The 18,950-nt window shown below is 45.4% G+C and overlaps 1 protein-coding gene across 1 annotated transcript in view; it reads right to left on the bottom strand.

Annotated features, from left to right (window-relative positions):
- The window catches only part of AUTS2 (activator of transcription and developmental regulator AUTS2), a 1,261,165-nt gene that overhangs the window by 187,823 nt on the left and 1,054,392 nt on the right, over positions 1-18,950 (bottom strand).

The raw sequence follows: 18,950 nt of genomic DNA, 5'->3' as shown, positions 1-18,950 counted from the left end.
ACCCACCAGGGTTCTAACCAGTGCCTCCTCATGGCTTTTGTGAACCAGAGCATTGGGGAAAAGCAAAGTCCCTCGGCCAGCTCCCCGAGTCCCCGAGCTCCGGCCCCTCCTCTTCCTACGCTCCCAACACAAAATGAAGGCTCCACCTTCCCTGCCATTTCTTTAAGTAGTCAACAGCCCAGAGATACAGTGCACACTGATTATTCGAGTGCTTTTAGGGCATCTCTGAATGATTCTGATTGCACTGAAGTATGAATGTATAGTCTGCATTCCCTTTGCACGGCAGCTCTCTTCGCCACCTCCTTCATCTCCTCCCCCCCCCCATTCCCCCAGGACGGCAGATCATTGGAAACTGGAGCTGGTTACATCCTGCATTGTGGATACTAACCATATAATTTCCTAGTCTCCTAGGGGCTCTAAATCCAGCAACTGCTGACCTGACAGCAGGAGAGATGACCTCACATTTGTCCTGCTTATCATTGGCTAATAAGCATTAGGGACGATGGCAGGAGCTTACACCTGCCGCCCACTAGGCCAGCAGATCGGGACACCGCAGGAGGGGAGGGGATGCAAATCTCCCCCCTCGTTTTCCTTCCAAGCCGATGTCACTCACTGTCTCTTTCACTTGCTCCCCCCCCACCTACCCCTCACACATACACACGGCTGCACCACTCCACGGGGGACTTCAGGGGAGCCTCAAAGAATTAAGCTTAAGTGACAGAGTATGTCCTACCCCCTAGCAAGTCGGCAAACACTGACTGAGGCTTTACAAGATGTTGTTAAGCATCAGTATTGATTAACAGAGAGCCATCCGCCTTCCCCCTTCCTGATCCTGCTCGGACCCGGTGGGCAGAGGCTGAAAGCTGGAGCTCGCGCAAGTTGGGCACAGATTTGACTCCTACCATGGCAACCACGCTTTGGTTTCCGCAGGGGTAATTTCTCTGCAGTGGCTAAGGATGTCCATATGTTTCATTCTTTCTATTTGTATCCCTAGTACCTGGCGTACAGTAGGCTCTTAATAAGTGCAGCAGGATTGACTGGGAGGAGGGCACCACCTTTAAAATAGCCTGCATGAATTAGCTTGGGGGCCCTTTCAGGAGAGAAGGTACATGACTGTCTCCTTCTCTGTGCAGACTCGAACCACCCCAACAAGGCTGGCCCCCACTCTCAGCCCTGCCAATAGGGCTGGTTTTCCCCTTCTTAAAAAAAAAAAAGCCCACATCCTCCTCTGCTCATGCAGGAAGGCGGCGCCCCCACAGCTGCCCATGAATGGGTGTTCTGTGGTAGGTGGGGTGGGCTCAGAAGAAAGCTGCCTGTGGGTCCCCAGCCCCTGCCCTGGCCTCCTGAGGCAAGCCCACAGCCTGGGTAGCCAAGAGCCTCAGCCTCAGCAGCAGCAGCAGCAGCGGCAGCGGCGGCGGCAGCAGCATCCACCCCGGCCTCACCACTGCAGTCAAGTATTAACTCATACTGAACACAGTTTGTCTCGGAGGGCCCTCTTGGCCCCTTCGTCATCCTGTGCTGACATTTTAATCGCGCTTTTGTGGGAGCTGCCTGGCAGTTTGTCATCAGGAATGGCTCGGTGAGGGGCCAGAGCGGGTTGCTGGCGGAGGCGGCTGCTGAGGGAGGCAGCCCATTCTGACAGACTGAGCAATAATCTGAAGTTACTGCGCTGAGCCTGTGGGACACCAGCAGGGCCGCTTTATCTTCTTCATTAAAGTGCGCTCAAAAAAAAAATCCATTTTCCTTTAAAGTCTCAGGAACAGATGGAACAAAATTAATTGCGCCATTAAGTCCCGATAGACAATACCGGAGTGGTTTTCTTTCAAATGTGCATGTGTGTTACAAAGTGCTCTTCGTAAAAGGCAATTACTGCAACATTTGCTATAAAATAAAGGTTGCTTTAATGGGCAATAAACACAGGCTTCAAATTTTGTATGAAATGGGTCTCCAAAGGGCGCTGGCATAGGCAGCTCAAAGGCACAACTGACTCTGGTATTTCTGCTCTGGCTCCAACTCAGCTAGCTCGGAGAACAATGATTCCCACCCTCGGATATATTCTGATAGAATTACGGACGCGATGTTCAATCGCGGCATGGGCCTCTCCATCCAGATTTCTCTGGGCAGGGTGAAATGCCGAGCAGAGGCGAGAGCCCGCCGGCGCTGAGTGCGTGCGGAGGGGAAAGAGGTGTTGGACAGATGGAGGGGGATGCACAAGAGAGGGGCCGGGCAAGAGCCCAGTGGTGCCTAGTTCACGGGGAAGGAGAGGCGGGAGACAGATGGAGGGGAACCCACAAGAGAGGAGACAGGCTTGCTTTGTTGGGATGGAAGAGCCCAATTGGCAGCTACCACTGTCTGTCTTACAGGTCTGGTGACTAGCTTTGATGGAGGTTTCACGGTATTACATATATATACATATGTGCTTGTGTGCACACCATGTGTGTATACCTATATGTGTATGCATGTATATGAACACATATATGTGTATATGTATATGTATGTATGTGTGTGTATACACACACACACACACACACACACACACACACACATTTTTTCCCAGAGTTATGGAGGACTGAGATCATCTTGGCAAAGGGTAAAATTAAGCTTCTCTTTGCAGCCAGAAGGATAAAAGGACCAAAGATTTATTACAAAGCCCCTAGGCCTATTTATTTCCAGTTTTCTTCTCTAAAGGCAGCCTGCACGTGGGGAGAAACCATGAGGGAGATGCTTGGGAAGACAGCTTCCATGAACACAGAAAAAGATGAGTAATTTGCCTGTTTTTGATTCTCTGCTCTCTTTCTTTGGTGGTGGTGATGGGGGATTCTCAGTATCAAAATCTACTTTCTTTGGAATTTGGATATGGCTTGGCCATGATTAAACAGCGACAGGATGGCAAGGAAGACCAAAGAGTCATTGCAATCCACTATATTTTCACATTTCAGTAATTACAACATAAGTATGACAAATAAATGATCCATTAATTGAAATATGGGCTATACACACTCCAATATTTATCGGGTAAATCTATATTTAATTAAATAAACCCAATAAATGAATATTTCAAGGGGGACACTAATGCATTTTACTTAAGTGTGTGATCAGCAGTTAAAAATGCTCATTTCTCTCCAAAATATAGATTAATATTAGGAATAAACCCTCGGTGGCTTTGCATGCTAGTTGGGGTAAAGGGGTGGGTGCAGGAGGAAAGCTGATGTGGCTGAAAATCAGCTGGAAGTATATTCAGTTCACTGTGATTTTACTCCTCTCAAACAGGAGATTACTTCAGATCACGAGGTTGCAATATATAGTCAATTCATCCTGGTAACGACACCACTTGCCACTCCCCCTTCCCTGAAGGGCATCAATCACAAAAGCAACTCTGGCACCATGGACAGAAAAGATGGCTTTGCCTGGAAGGGCAGGCTTTGAATTGTTTTCCTGATGGGTTCTCATGGAGTCAACCAACCTCTCACACAGACCCCCTTGTGAACCAGGGCCAGTGTTTGGGAGATGAACAGCTAGGGGTTGGGGTAAAGTCTATGGTAACGAAAGAGGTTTTCTCTCTTTCTAATGTCTTTCTCTCAAAAAAAAAATGTATATACACAGATATAGCACATACATCTGTATTTACATATGGTATAAACATATAATATATATGTGTAATGTATACGCTGTGAAGGAGATTAGAGAATGAATTCTATACTTGTCTGTATTAAATTGTGATTATATATATATGCATGTGTATATATACTTACATGTATAAACATCACAAGCTAATAAGACAATTGTCTGTATTATATATGTGTGTATATAGATGTGTTTTTGTACATATACACTAATATATGTGTATATATGTATATCAGTATAATATACTGATATGACATACATATACATGTATATCAGTATAATATGACAAGTTAATATAGACAACTGTAGATTGCATTTTTCCTAGTCCCCTCTTCCAGTTACTAGCTGGTATTTCACTGCTACTCCCTTTCCATGAATGAACAAAAACAGTACAGAGAGCATATGTGTTAGGGGGTGGGGGCAGGTGAAAGGAGAAATGGTGAGAAAGGAGGAGAGTGATAATTTCCTTCCAGAATGATCCTGGGCAATTCCAATTTCAATTACTTACTTATGCATCCATCTATTCATCCATCTACCCATCCATCCATTTATCCATTTATCCATCCATCCACCAACATTTTACCAAGCACTTACTATATCTAATGTTCTGTGCTACACACTACGGGTAGATGGAGAGATGACTGAGATCTAGACCCTTCCTTCTTTTAGTTGTTCAGCAGTGTCCAGCTCTTTGTAACCCCATTTGGGGTTTTCTTGGCAAAGATATTGGAGTGGTTTGCCATTTCCCTCTCTAGCTCATTTTTTTTTAAAGGCAATTGGGGTTAAGCAACTTGCCCAGGGTCACACAGCTAGTTAAGTGTCAAGTGTTTGGTCTGAGGCTGGATTTGAACTCAGGTCCTCCTGACTTGAGGGCCGGAACTCTATCCACTGAGCCACTTAGCTGCTCCCTCTCCAGCTCATTTTTAAGGGAGAGCTAGAAGAGAAAGAGGGCAGAAGGATCTAGGTTAGGTTCCCTGAAGGGCCAAAAGTTTCTTTCCCTAACAAGGAGATAAACTATGATAATGTCTACACTACCATTGAGGTGGGTGTTTAAAGAACATGGTGATGATAATGATAATAATTATTCAAATTCCTCCCTCCCTCGACACCCCAAGTAGGCTGAGCCTGCCTTTTGTCCTGTGATGGAGTCAGAGAAGCTCTCCTCCCTCCGGAAGTTCTAACTCCCAGTTGCTTCCTCCTGCTGCTACAGTCTGTAGCTTTGTGATATTCACTCCTGTCTGTGCCTGTCCTCAGTATGGAACAGGGAGGAGGAAAGGAAAGCTCAGATCTCCCAGAGGTTCCTTACTTCCAAAAGTTTAGAATCTAGAACAGATGAGTCCCAGGGTCATAATTTTAGAGCTGGAAGGGACCAGAGAGGTCAACAAGTCCAATCCGCTCATTTTACGGATGAGGATGCTAATGCCCGTAGTGGTGAAATGGCCATGCAGCCTGCTGGCAAAATGCAAGACTAGTCCTAGGTCTTCCTGGCTCCAAGGCCAGAGAGTGATGTAAAATACAGTATAACAGACTCACAGAATGTCAGAATCCAAAGAGCTCTTCCCCTAAGGCCCCCACCCCCCATTAGTTTATATTAATTCTGTCTATATTCCACAAGGCATTGCAGACAGAGGGCCAAGTTGGTCTTCAAATTCCATCCCTGACAAACACTGACTGGGTGACCCTTCCAGACTTCTTACACTTCACTCCCCTCCACATCCTCTTTGAATCAGGGACACTGACCTCCTTGTCCATCCTTCCTAGCACTCGACACTCCAACTCTTCACTCTCAGTTTTCACTGGCCATCCCCCAGGCCTGGAATGCTCTCCTTCTTCCTGTCTGCTACCAGGCTTCCCTGCCTTCCTTCGAGCCTCTGCTAAGGTCCTACTTTCTGCAAGAAGCCACTGCCAATCCCCTTAACGCTAGTGCCTTGCCCATTTACTATCTGTCTGTCTGTGTGCATATACGCATGTGGGTACATGTTCACATGTGTGAAACACACAGACAATGCATTCACGCATCACATGCACACACATGCACGGCATTCACATATGTGTGCAAATATGCACACACGTGCACATGTACTCAAACAGGTATATAACATATACACAGTGTGATTTACATGTATGTATATATATACACACACGTACCTGTATTTGCATGTGTGTTTGTATATACACACACATACACACACCCATCCTGTTTACACATTGTTACCTGTATGTTGTCACTTTCATTAGACTGTAATTGTTTTTCTCCCTTTTCTTTATATCCCCGTGTGCCTAGCACATTAGCAGGAGCTTACTGAATATTAGTTAATTGACTGACTGACTGACCTTAACAAAGACATTTAATCTTAGTGACTTAAGTGCAATCTGCATTGGTGAAGGGGGTTTCCTCTTCAGAGAGTTCCCTAAGGCCATGAAATCCCTGGTCTATGACCTGCCCCTAACCTCAATTTTATAGAAACAGATATTGTGTTTCCCCCAAAGAGGACAGGGAGGGTTCTAGTGTTTAGAACGTTGGCAGCACAGAGCGCCACAGAATCACAGGCTTGGTGGTTCGGAAGGGACCACAGCAGCCATCCGATGGAAATGAAGCCTTATACAAAAGGAACAGGCACTCTAACTTCCTGGTAAGCCGTCATCTGGTCTCTGCCTGAAGGCATCCAACATAGGGGAACATCCCATTCCTAGAGGTGGCCCATTCTCTCTGGGGCACCTATCATTGTCAGATGACATCGTCCGCTGGTTGGTGGTCCTGGTTTTGCCTTCTGGGGCCATACAAAATATGTCTAATCCCTCATTCCCATTGCAACAGTCCTTCCAACACTTGAATGTAGATGCCCTGTACTCTGTGAGTCTTCCCTAAACTAAATATGCCCGATTCCTCATAGAATACAGACTTGAGGACCTTCACCATCATGGTGGCCCTCCTTTCGAGGCTCCCTAACGAATCATGATGGCCAGAACAGAAAACACAGCCCTCCATCCTGTCTAAGGGGAGGGCAGAGTCCAGTGAGATAGTCACCTCCCTCTCCCTGGCAGTGAGGTCTTGTCCAAATAATAGGCGCTTAATAAATGCTCAGCTGATTGCCTGCCCGATCTCACAGGTGAGAAAACTGAGGGACTGACTTGCTGGCAGTCACATAAACAGGGTCCGTGAAGGATTCTATATCAAGTCTCTTCTGACTCTTAAAGTCAATCCTCTTTCTGCTCCACCACACTGCCTCAATCTGTCCCTTCACAATACTCTTCCTACTCAATTCAATTCACTTCAATGTAATGCAAGTTGACAAGCATTTATTAAGCACCTGTTATATTCCAAGCACTGAACTAGGTGTTGGGGACAAGAAAACAAAAATTAAACTGTCTCTGCCCTCAAAGAGCTTACAATCTACCAGGCAGACACAAGGACAAGAGTGTCCAGCCTGAAGGCACAAAGACTTGAGTTTAAATCTGGTCTGAGACACTTACTAGCCGTGTGACCCTGGGCAAGTCACTTCACCCTCTATGCCTCAGTTTCCTCATCAGTAAAATGAGCTGGAGAAGGAAATGGCAAACCATGCCAGTAGATCTGCCAAAAAAACCTCAAATGGGATCATGAAGAGTCAGACACGACTTAAATGATGCAACGACAATAACATGTGTAACAAAGGCAAAACAGCTTAGTTCAGGGAGGGGAGCATTTATGGGTGGGCAGAGAGTAGGGGGAATAAGGAAGTAATAAGTTAGCATTTATATAGCATGTTAAGGTTTGCAAAGAGATTCACTTATATTCTCTGACCACAGGAGAAAGGCCTCTTGAAGGAAGCTAAGACTTCAAGGCAGTGAGGGATTCTGAGATCCGGAGGTGGGGGCATTCCAGGCACTGGGGACAGTCTGGGTCTCTCCTAGACCCCCTTCCCGGTCAACGCTGCCCAAGTCAGTGTAACTGAATGAGGGGCAGTTCTATGTGTAACAGCACATAGCAAGCAACAAAAGGTGTCAGCGCCATTAGCGCGCCCCCCCCCGCCCAGTTTCTTTTCTGTCATAGTTTTCTGCAATATTCCTAATCTCCCTCCTTCCTCCACTGGAAAACATGCAGACCATCTAATGACCCCAGAAGGGTCTGGCAGCCAGTGTCTCCAGAAGGGCCAAAAGGAACCCCATGAGAAAAACTGTCTGAGAAGTCACTGGTTCTCCACGAGCCCAGGCAGACCTGGGCCAGGAACCTGGGACCCAAAAGGGGCAAATGAGAAGGATGAGAAATGCTAATGAGGTCAGCAGTTCAGCCATGGGGGGGGGCAGGAATTTATGGCAAGCCAAGTGACATGCAGTGAGTTCCTGAAATTTCTGTGATCCCCAGGCAAAATGTTTCCATCTTCATGCCATGAACCCCACACAGGCTGCACAGTGTTCAGAGATGCTCCTCAGGAGCAGTCTTGACTACTGCTGGCACCACTGCCTCCTGTCTTTCATAATGAGCGGAGCATTGGTGGGGAGGGTGTACATGGGAACTTGTCTGATGATTTCAGTGGTACTCTGTGCACCCCCATGAAAACAGAAACTCTCCAAACAAGAGTTTTAAATTTTAATTTTTTAATCTTTTTTTTAAACTTTACCCTCATTTACCAACATATCTTTTTTTACTGTGCCTTATAATAAAAAAAATGATTGAGAAGGAAAGCATTTTAACCAAGACATGGAGTAAGTCTGAAGCCATATTCAATGGTCTGTACCCACCCTCCCCCACCTTTTCAATGAAGGGAGGGAAGTCAAGCAAGAGAATTCGGGGGATGGACATTTGTATTATCAAAGAAGTATGGTGCAAAGTATGGGGCACTGGGTTCAGATTCTGGCAGGGTCACGGAGATATGTTACACCCAGGGTAAGTCATGTAACTTCTGCAACCAGGGGAATGACTCTGAGGACCCCTCTAGCTATAAATCTATGGTCCTCTTGTTTAAATCCCATCTTTGAAGCTTACTACCTCGGTGACCTTGGTAAGCCACTTACTCTGCATAGGCCTCAGTTTCCACAGTTGTAAAATAAGGGGGCTGGGCAAACGACCTCTGAGATCCCCACCAGTCCAACATCTATGATCCGAGGCTTTATGAATAACTGTTTATGGATAATTCAGAAAGGAAGACAGATGTTAGTTATGCAAAGCAGGGAGCACAGATCCTAGGTACAGGGGGGAAGCAGAGAGGAAGATTCAAAGGAGGAGGCAGGTACAGGGTCCTTGCCCTCAGAGTCACTCCCCACTTAATGGAGGAGTTTACAGCTTGAGTACAGGGACTCTGTGGGAACTCAGCTCCCCTGCAGGACCAGTGAACTGAGTGGCTGGCGGGATGCTAAATACTTCTCAGCCGCATTAGTGAGCCCAAATGATTCTGACACCTCATTTTCAGCTCTCTTCTGTCATCCCAGCGGTAGAGATGGGGACTCAACCTAGGGGGGCTGGGATGGGCCTGCGCCTCAGGACAGAACCCCCAGCAAGGGGCTGACACCTGGTGGGGGTTGGGGGAGGGCAGCTAGGATTCTGGATACTTCCTGCCTGGTTTCTGACATGCCATTAAGAAGGAGAAAAGGAAGGCTGGCCGGTGGTGGAGAAAGCTGATGTGACCCTGGACGTTCGTGGCAAAGGTCCCATCTTGGGGCTGGGGCTGCTCTTCCTCCTGAATTCCGCTTAGCCACCACCTAGCCTAAATGCTAACGAATCCTCAGCCGGCCCTCCGGGGCAGCACCTTAAACAACAAATCCAAATCCTGGATTCACAGGCCCTTTCGCCTGGTGTCTGTTTGTACCCCCTGCGAGCTCTTCTGCTCATTATTTAGCAGGAAGAAAGGAATCAAAAGATCTGCCTCCAAACCCAACTCTCTCCTCCTCCCGCTCCTGGGGAGAGCTTGTCTTTGGCAGCATAACAACAGCGAGGTGGACGGGCAGGCCCCGTGCCCTCCCAGCAAACAATGGCCGGGGACAGAAAGCCCAGTGGCGGGACCGGCGGCCTGCTGGGGCGGCAAAGGGTTAAAGCCGCCAGCCCATCGGAGGCATTCTTCTGTTCAGGGTCTGCTTTTCCTAACAGAACAGGCTGCTCAGTGGGGGCAGGGGAGAGACCCCGACAGTGCCCCCATTAAAAAAAAGAACGAGTTACACATGTCAATATCCCAGACTCCGAGATGATATAATTTGTTGAACAGGCGCTAATCCCTCTGACAAGGGCCAAGGGAAATAAAGGGGAAAAAAATCTGTTCATAAGGAGACCCAATTCTCTCTAAATAGCTGTATCTGTTTGCTCAGAGGTGAGTGTGGGGAGTCCTGGGGGGAGGGAAGGTCTGGTGATTTTCAGTATTTGGTCTTTTCAAGACCTGAGTCTCATTGGGCGATCCATTCTCTGAAAGCAGGCTGTATCCCAAATAGAAGGGCACCCTGAAGGCACATATATACTACATGTACAGACACAAAGTATATTTTTTTTCTGGGATAACTGTGAGATGTTAGAAGTGAAACAATAAAGCTTCTCCTGATTTCCCCTTGGGAAAGAGGATCACATTCTGCCCAACCTGTAATAATCCTAGTAAATACAGAGCCAAGATACTAACAAAATACTGGCGGGGTTATCAAAAGCATCCTGCCTTTTTCTTCCTTTCCCTTCTCTCTCTCTCTCTCTCTCTCTCTCTCTCTCTCTCTCTCTCTCTCTCTCTCTCTCTCTCTCTCTCTCTCTCTCTCTCCCTCTCTCTCTCCTTCTTTCTGTCCTTTTCTTCCTCCCTACCTCCCCAAAGGCATTCAAGAGATAAGAACCATTCCACAGAGCTAGGTGGGACACTAATCCACCGGCCTTTCTTTGCTGGGAAAGCAGGTTTTGAACAAGGCCCCCGGCACAAATGAAATTAGTTTAGTGATCTCAGTTTAATTCTTAATAGGGCACAGCATGTGCCACAGATAGACCAGATATAAGACTGGGAAATGAGGTCCTTTTGGGGAGGGATAGTTATTTTTCTCTTGGTTAATGAGGGTCAGGGGAAAATTTGTGCTAAAACTCAAATGGTATAGGAAGCCAAAGGAGCAGGATTCATTGGAGTGAAACTGCCTTAAGAGGAGAGGGAACACTTTTGTTTACCTTTGGAGTGATTAGATCCAAGAATGTCAAAGATGGAAGAAAGCTTGGAAATTGGTTGGTCAAGGGTTCTTCATCTTTTTGTTTGTGTCTTGGATGCTGTTGGCAGTTTTAAAAAGCCTACCAATGCATACAATTAAAAATGTGGGATTACCAATAGGTAATCTCAAAGGAAACCAATTATATTAAAATAAAGATGTAATTTATTTTCCATCCAAGTTCCCTGAAATGTATCCATGGGGGAACATGGGCCCTAGATTAAGAATCCATGAGCTAGTTCAAGCCCTCATTTTTCAGCTGAGGAATTGGTGGGGCAGAGGGGCAGAAGATCTGTAGGCCCAGAAAAATGTTGAGAGACTGTACAGAAAAAAAAACCACCCTTTGGGAGATTTTGGCTATCTCTGATGGCAGCCTGCCTGGCTGCAGGATCTCAGAAACTATGATAGAAACAGGAAAAAAAAGATGGCACTAGCACCAGCTCAGATTGGCCTTCAGAGACAAGTAAGGCTTTGAAGGCCACAGGGAAAGAAGTGATGTAGTTAGTGATAGATGCAAGACTCCTTTCAGTATACCCTAGAGTCAGCTTAAGATGGTCATGATCTAGCTGGAATGATGAAGCTCTGGGGAGGTAACTGGAGACCTCTGGAGGCACAGGTGGTGTCTGAATTGGTACTGAATGAAGTTAGGAGCCTTGGAAGAGAAATGTGGAAAGGAGAAGCAAACAGCTGATGTTGGAGAATCAAATCTACATTTCTGGACCAGGGATTAAAATATGGAACTATCAAATCTACATTTCTGGACCAGGGATTAAAATACGGAACTATCACGCTCTGGCTGAGGGATGGAGTACATCTAATGAGGACTGGGAAAATATGTATTTGCCTGGATGTGATAAACAGAGATTTAAACTAAAAGTGAGAGGAGACAGGAGAATAGTCTTCACATAAGCCAGATTCCACAGGCATGGCATCACCATCATCATCATCATATGTATTAAACACAGGAAAAAAGAAAAGTGAAGGAGACAATATTTTAGATATGGGGAAAAAAAAACTACTTATGCCTAAGCATAAATGTTTAAAGTCTGAGAAATTAACAGAGTGAACTAAAACATGAGTAATTAATTTAAAGAGGTAAATTTTACCTTACAAGGATAGCTAAAATTAGATGGGGATGTGATCCATGACAGGAATATGGCAATGGAAGAGTGTGTGTGTCTACATAGCATTCAAAAGGTAGATATTAAATAGAAGGGATGGTGAGATAGCATTGTTTAATCCTAAGAGGAAATCTACAAATTAAGAGGGCAGCGGTACGAAGTGGTGTTCCTCTGGCTGGGCACCAATGGCAGACGGAGACAACTTGAACTGATGTAGTAAATGGGTGATAAGTCATAGAAATACATTACAAAGCTGGTCTGAAGATGCCCAGATAGTTGGAATTTCATTTACAATGGGGAAATTCCAACTATCTGGGCACCTGCTGGAGGTCTCTGTACAAAGAGAACAGCTGTGGACCTCCTGATTTGTGTAATGATGGCTTTGTTCTTCCAAAGGTGGAGGAAATGATAAATAGAATGGTGTCATTTTGGGTGTGATTCGACAAATAAGGAAATGGTTGTCCAAGCAGAAGCGTGGAGGGGAACATCTCCTCTTAGACTTCTTGACAGAAAAAGAAGAGAAAGCTGAGAACAGTCTGACATTCACTTATTATTTCTGAGTGTTGAATTCTAAGAAAGGGTAACTATTTAGCCAGTAGTCTAAAGGTCACAGGAGCTGTTCAACCAATAGGAAGAGGGTGTTTCCCAAGGATACGATTCTGACAAGACAAACCCAAGTGATTCTGATCAGAAGGAAAAGGGGAAGCTGTCTAAAGAGACTAATGTGGATGCATAGAGAGCTCAATGATCAGTATAGCTTTCTAGAAGTACAGCAAATGAACGCAAGAACAGGCGGTTGAGGATGAAAACAAATGAGTAGTATGGCCCTATAAGAATGTCAGGGATATTGAAACCCTGAACAAACTGAAATTTTTTATTAAGACAAAATATCAGTATCCTCTTTGAGAGCAGGTTCTATTTCAGTCTTTTTATTTCCAGTCCCCAGCATGATGCCTGGCATACAATAGCTGCTTAATAATAACTAGCATTTATACAACGCAGGATGCCTGGTATACAGTAGCTGCTTAATAATAACTAGCATTTATACAATGCAGGATGCCTGGCATACAGTAGCTGCTTAATAATAACTAGCCTTTATACAATGCAGGATGCCTGGTATACAGTAGCTGCTTAATAATAACTAGCATTTATACAATGCAGGATGCCTGGTATACAGTAGCTGCTTAATAATAACTAGCATTTATACAATGCAGGATGCCTGGTATACAGTAGCTGCTTAATAATAACTAACACAGGTTATCTCATTTGTTTGTGAACTCTGTTGGCAGTTTTGCCAAGACCATGATGTGGATCCCTTTTCAGAACAATGTTTGCAAATGCATACAATAAAAAAGGTGAGACAGATGCTCCTGCCATCCCCATTTTACAGATGAGGAAACTGACGCTGAAAGAACCCAAATGACTTGCTCAGGGTCACACAGCTGGTAAATATAGGAGGCAGCATTAGAATTCACATCTTCCCAACCACAAATCCAGTGCTCTTCCCCCTGTACCACCCAGCCGCCTTAATGAATGCCCGTCGGTTAAACTTACCAACAAAATGTGGCTTTTAAAACTATGATGTGGTGAGACAAGATTAACCAAGGCAGATGGGACAAGGATGGTGGGGCAGCAGAGGGAAGTCATGGTTACGCGGGTCTCATTTTGTTTCCGAATTTTCTGCTAAGGTCAGTGGTTTTCAGGCTGAGAAAGTCTGAACAGAAATGGAAACATGGACTGCACGCCAAGGAAAGAGGGTGGCTTCTGAATGTGACTGCTGAGCGGGTCTCCCCAGCAGCTCTTTGAAAGTAGGGAGGGTTTCATTTAGTGCATCTGCACCCCCAGTGCCTAACGCCGTGCCTGGCACACAGCAGACATTTAATCAACGCTCGTCAATTGTATGAACGATCTTGGAAAAGTCATGGAGAACAACAGAAGGGCTGAAAGACTGGAAATGGGCAGATTAGGGTGGATTCTTCCAATTTTGTGGCTTGGGGTGCTTCATTTCTTTCATTCTCAGCAAAATTCTAAGTGAATTATTAAAGGGATCTCTTACGAAAACTTAATAACAGAAAGGTGTGATCACTCCAAGTCAACATGGATTCATCAAAACCAATCCATGCCAGACTAACCACTTATTTTTTGGGTGACAGTGTTACTAGACTGGTAGGCAATTCATACAGCAGAAAAAGTAATGGTCCTGCAGATAATAATAATAATAATAATGATAATAGCTAACATTTATGCAGTGCCTACTATGCTAAATACTTTATATGATATTTGTATATAGTATCATATTTATATTATATATTATAAAGAAGTATTTTATATATTATCCAGATAATAACATATAGATAATATATTTGTTATGAGGATCATATATACATAACCTCTATATATGATCTAGGAAATATATTATCTAGATCATATAGATACATATATTATATAAAAATATATATCATCTCTCTCTGTCCCCATTTATCTTATCCTTACAACAATCCTGGGAGAGTAGCTGCTATTATTATCTCCATTTTACATATGAGGAAACTGAGGCCAACAGAGGTCAACAGGGTCATACATCTAGTAAGAGTCTAAGGCAGGATCTGAACTCTGGTTTTCCTGTCTCCAAGTCAAACACTATCCACTGTTCTACCTAGTCGCCTTACTAGAAGCTTTTGTGAGGAAAAAACAAACTTGAAAAACATTAGGAACCTAGTGAAATATGAACTATTATCACCTGGGGAAGTGCCACAGATATGTTCTATCTGGAGGTAGCAAGGAATTTGATAAAGTCTCCTGAGATATCCCTGTGGACAAGAAAAGGAGACAGATATGGAATAGACACCGCATGTTATGAAATGCCTGCAGATCAGACCCAAAGAGTGTTGAATGGCACTGGTGCAAACCAGTCTGTCAACAGACTCCATGCCTGCCACCACGCTAAGTGCCGGGGACGCAAAAACAGGCAAAGGACAGTTTCTGCTCTCGAGGAGCTCACAATCGAATGGGACCAGGAGAAAGGTTTCTCTTAGATTGGCACAGGGCTCTGTCCTTGGACATATTTGCCTCAGTTTTCTCCTCCAGTGAGGGAGCTGGATTTCATGATCCAACTGGACGTCCCCTTCAGCTACCATTTTTCTTAACAGTATAAAGGCAGCGGGTGGCGCCATGGTGCATTGAGCTCTGGGCTTGGAGTCAGGAAGACCTGAGTTCAAATTCAGCCTCAGACACTTCCTAGTTGTGTGACCCAGGGCAAGGCATTTGCCCCAAATGGGACCACAAAGAGTCAGACTTGACTGAAACAACTGAATAACGACAAACCCAACAACACTCCTTTGTCTATAGTATACTTTGTGTTAACATAGGTGAGTGCGCCTTGTATCCTGGAAGAAGAACCTAAGCTCTAGGAGGGCTGAGATTATTCCATGTTTATCTTTCCATAACCAGGGTCTGGCTTAATGTCCTGTGCACAGTAGGTGCTTAATCAATGCATGCTTAGTTAAACAGAATTCCTGCCATAGAGTTAAATCAATCCTTGGGAATTTTTCTGAGCAAAGCAGATGTTGGGGAAACAAAGACACATGATCACGTACATTGTACCCCCAAAGCTGCCTTGTTTCTATCCAACTGGACCTCCTTCGTTAGTAAGAATTTGGGGTTTCCCAAGGGTTTCAGCTGGCTACAACCCATTCAAAGAGGTGTGACAGCTCAAGGCTTCTGTCAATGACCACACAGGTCGCCATCAGCAAGGTCAGGGTGGTACCATGGGAACAGCGATGGACTTGAAGCCAATCAATCGATCAGCAAGCATTTATTAAGCACCTACTGTGTGCCAGGCACTGTGTAAGGTTCAGAGCTATAAAAAAAGAGCAAAAACAATTCCTGCCCTCAAAGAGCTTCCATTCTAATTAGGGAAACAACAGGTACTAAATAGTTATTGACAAGATACATATTGAGAAGTTGGAAGGTAATTAGGTTTGGATCTCGACTTTGGCCTTCACCTTGGGCTATATTCACCCCAAAGTCCCTTTCCTTCTCTGGGCCTCAGTTGTTCCATTTGTAAAATGGGGGCATAGGGGGGTACACTTCTGAGACCTCGACCTCCCCTAAATCTTACTGATCCCACTTCATGAGACAGCTCATGGATAGACAGCCTGGGGCCAGGTCTTCCCACAATCAACTGGGCTCCACTTCAGACCTTCTCCCTGCCTTTTACCTAAGCAAGAATTGTAGCCTTGGGAGTGGGAGTAGATTTGCTCAGGCCTGCTGTGCCAGCTGGCCTGGCTCACTCCCAAGGGGAAAGGCTGTAAGCATGGATTATCAGTGACTTTGTTGAGTTCTGCTCTCCTGTTCCTCAAGAAGGGCGACATCACACTACAGCATGCCTTACTAATAGGCCACAGGGTAGCAGAAGCCACATTTAAAAGGCCATCAGGGTGGGAGGGGGCTTGAGAATGGCAGACAAAGACAAATAACTCCTTTTTAAGTAAAACCAGCTCCAAGCCTTTCTAACACACCCTTCCAGCCACTGGCTGGGAGGGGACGATTTCATTGACCAATCTCACTTGCCTCCCTTCCCCATCCTAGGTTGCTAGAAAAGAGTCCTAGAGGTCATCTGGTCCAACCCCCTTCATGTCATAGAGGAGAAACACTGAAATCTGGATTAGGGAAGAAGTTTGCCCATGGTCCCAAAGACCACTAGGAAGAAGCAGAGCCTGAATTTGGACCCATCTTCTGTCTCCCAACCCCTACACTCTTTCCTACCCCCCTTTTTTTTTTTTACAGTCTGGGAAAGTGAGGCATCTGGACACACTCACACATGTGTACTCATACATAACAATAACCACAAAAATCCATCAGCATAGGCCCTCCCAAACAGCAGCCCTCAAAATCCATTAAATCACAAGGAAGCCACTGAAACTTTCTCCTGCTTTGGTTCAAGAGCCTGTGATCTGGAAGTCAGCGCAGCTGTCATATCACAATGCGTTGCTATGGAAATGGCGGCAGTAGTACAGCTAAAGGCTGTCAGTTCCCAATTTCTCAAGGAAACGTGTAATTTTTATTTTAATTTATTCAAAATTTATAAGGCCGCATCACTGCAAGGGGAAAAGGAATGTATAATTCCCAGTCCAGCTCTCCCAGCTCCCTTTCTTTTCCCCCATCGCCAAAAGCCATGGAGGTTGTCCACTCTATAAAAGTTTGGTAGCAGATTATATGGCTGGGGTGTGTGTGTGTGTGTGTGTGTGTGTGTGTGTGTGTGTGTGTGTGTGTGTGTGTGTGCGCGCACGCACCTGCAAACCCAAGCACAGAATCCAACCACCCATCACCTTCCTTCAGCATGGAAACTGGCACATTTCAAAGGCAATGAGGAAGATTCCTCCGCCATGCCTACAACTCTGATCCACTCGACCACAGAGAGAGGCCAGTTTGGGGGCCCTTTGGGAATTCTTGTCTCTCACAAATGCACCTCCTTCAAAGAGGATGTTAACTGTCTTGGAAAGACATCGTTACACAGTGAATCAGAATTGAGGAGTTGCCTTCTGACTCACTCTGTGGTTTATTTAATACCTGAGTCTTCCCCTACGCCTAACATGGTGCTCTCTGTGTACTTTGATGGACCTGTGGTCTCTTCTTGGAGTTCATTCCCTCCAACAATGCAGACTGCAGCTCCAACCCCATGTAACACTTTCCTGTAAACTGTCCCTAAGGGGTTCACCCCACTCTTGATTTTGAGCAGATACCAATGGAGAACAAGGGCCAAGCAGCCACATTTCTTCCCGTCTTTCTGGTCACACAATGCTGACATGTCCCTTCTTGACCACTCACTTTCCTCTGATGAGCCTGCAGGCATCCAGCCCTCTGAAGGGGAGGCCCAGATGCCAGGCCAGTTCTCAGGCTGGAGTTCCTCACCTCTGAGTGCTCACTAGCCATCACTGCCTTGGGTGGTGATCCCTCCACCCCAGGCTCCAGAAGGGCTGTGAGAAGACAGGCTGCATGTGTTCTCACTGAGAACCATTCCCCAACAAATGCACCTCAAAACAATGTCCTTTTCATCTCTTTGGAACTCGGGGGCATCCGAATTCACAGGGATGTCCAAGCCCGGGCCCTGATGTTATTGACAAAAAAGCATTCCATACCCCCGGTGGCATTGTCCAGCACCGCTTGGTTTTTCTGCGGCTGAAACTGGGAAAAAGGGACAATGCATTTTAAAAGCAAAAGCTAAATAAATAAATAAATGAAACCCCACCATGCCTCTCCAACCTTCTTATTTTATTTTATTTTTCCCCTCTTGCTATTCTGGGGCTTGTCTTTAATGAGCAGCTCCAAATGACAGCTTTAATCACTGCCTCTGGCCACTGAAAAGAGGCCGCTAATGATAGAAAAGAACACAGGGCCATTTGCATCAATCAGCTCCAGTCTAAATCACTTTTTATGATAATGCACCCAAGCGAAGAAGAAGGTCTCTGATGTCTCCTGCATGACGATGTGCCACGGGGCTGTCTCCTCCGCTCAGGCCAGAACATAAATCTCTTAAAGAGGCACACACCCCACCTAGAGCTGGCTACCAGGGCTGGCCCTGACCTTCTACCCCACAAATGACCTGCCACCAAGGTAGAGTCAGGGGAGGTTAAGCAATCGGTTCCCTTTCCAATGTCAAGGAATACATCTAATTAATAAAATAAATAATTAATAAACAGTCTGATTAATAATAACAAATTATAAAAGTCTACTGGGGCTTGCTTTCTTTCTTCTTTTCAAACACCTGTTTTGTTTTGTTTTTTGGCTCCCTCCCCCCTCCATTTTTCAAACCATTGGGGAAGTGGAGAGCCCAGTCTGACCCAATACTCATTAAGATTCTTCACCTGATTTTTTATGCGAGGCAGTGAGATGTAGTAGAAAGAACCTTGGAATGGGGATTTGGAGACCTGTGTTCTGGTCCCATCTCTGCCACCAATGACTGTGTAACCTTAGGCAAATCCCTTCCCCTCTCTGGGTTTCAATTCCTTTCCCTATAAAATGGACTCTATAGTCTCTGAAATCTCTTCTAGCTCCACAATCCTACCTATCACC

This window comes from Phascolarctos cinereus, unplaced genomic scaffold, assembly GCF_003287225.1.
Source record: "Phascolarctos cinereus isolate Bilbo 61053 unplaced genomic scaffold, phaCin_HiC Scaffold_5;HRSCAF=322, whole genome shotgun sequence".
NCBI lineage: Eukaryota > Metazoa > Chordata > Mammalia > Diprotodontia > Phascolarctidae > Phascolarctos > Phascolarctos cinereus.
Note: the sequence above shows the minus strand (reverse complement) of the source record. Positions and strands in the feature narration are given on the sequence as shown.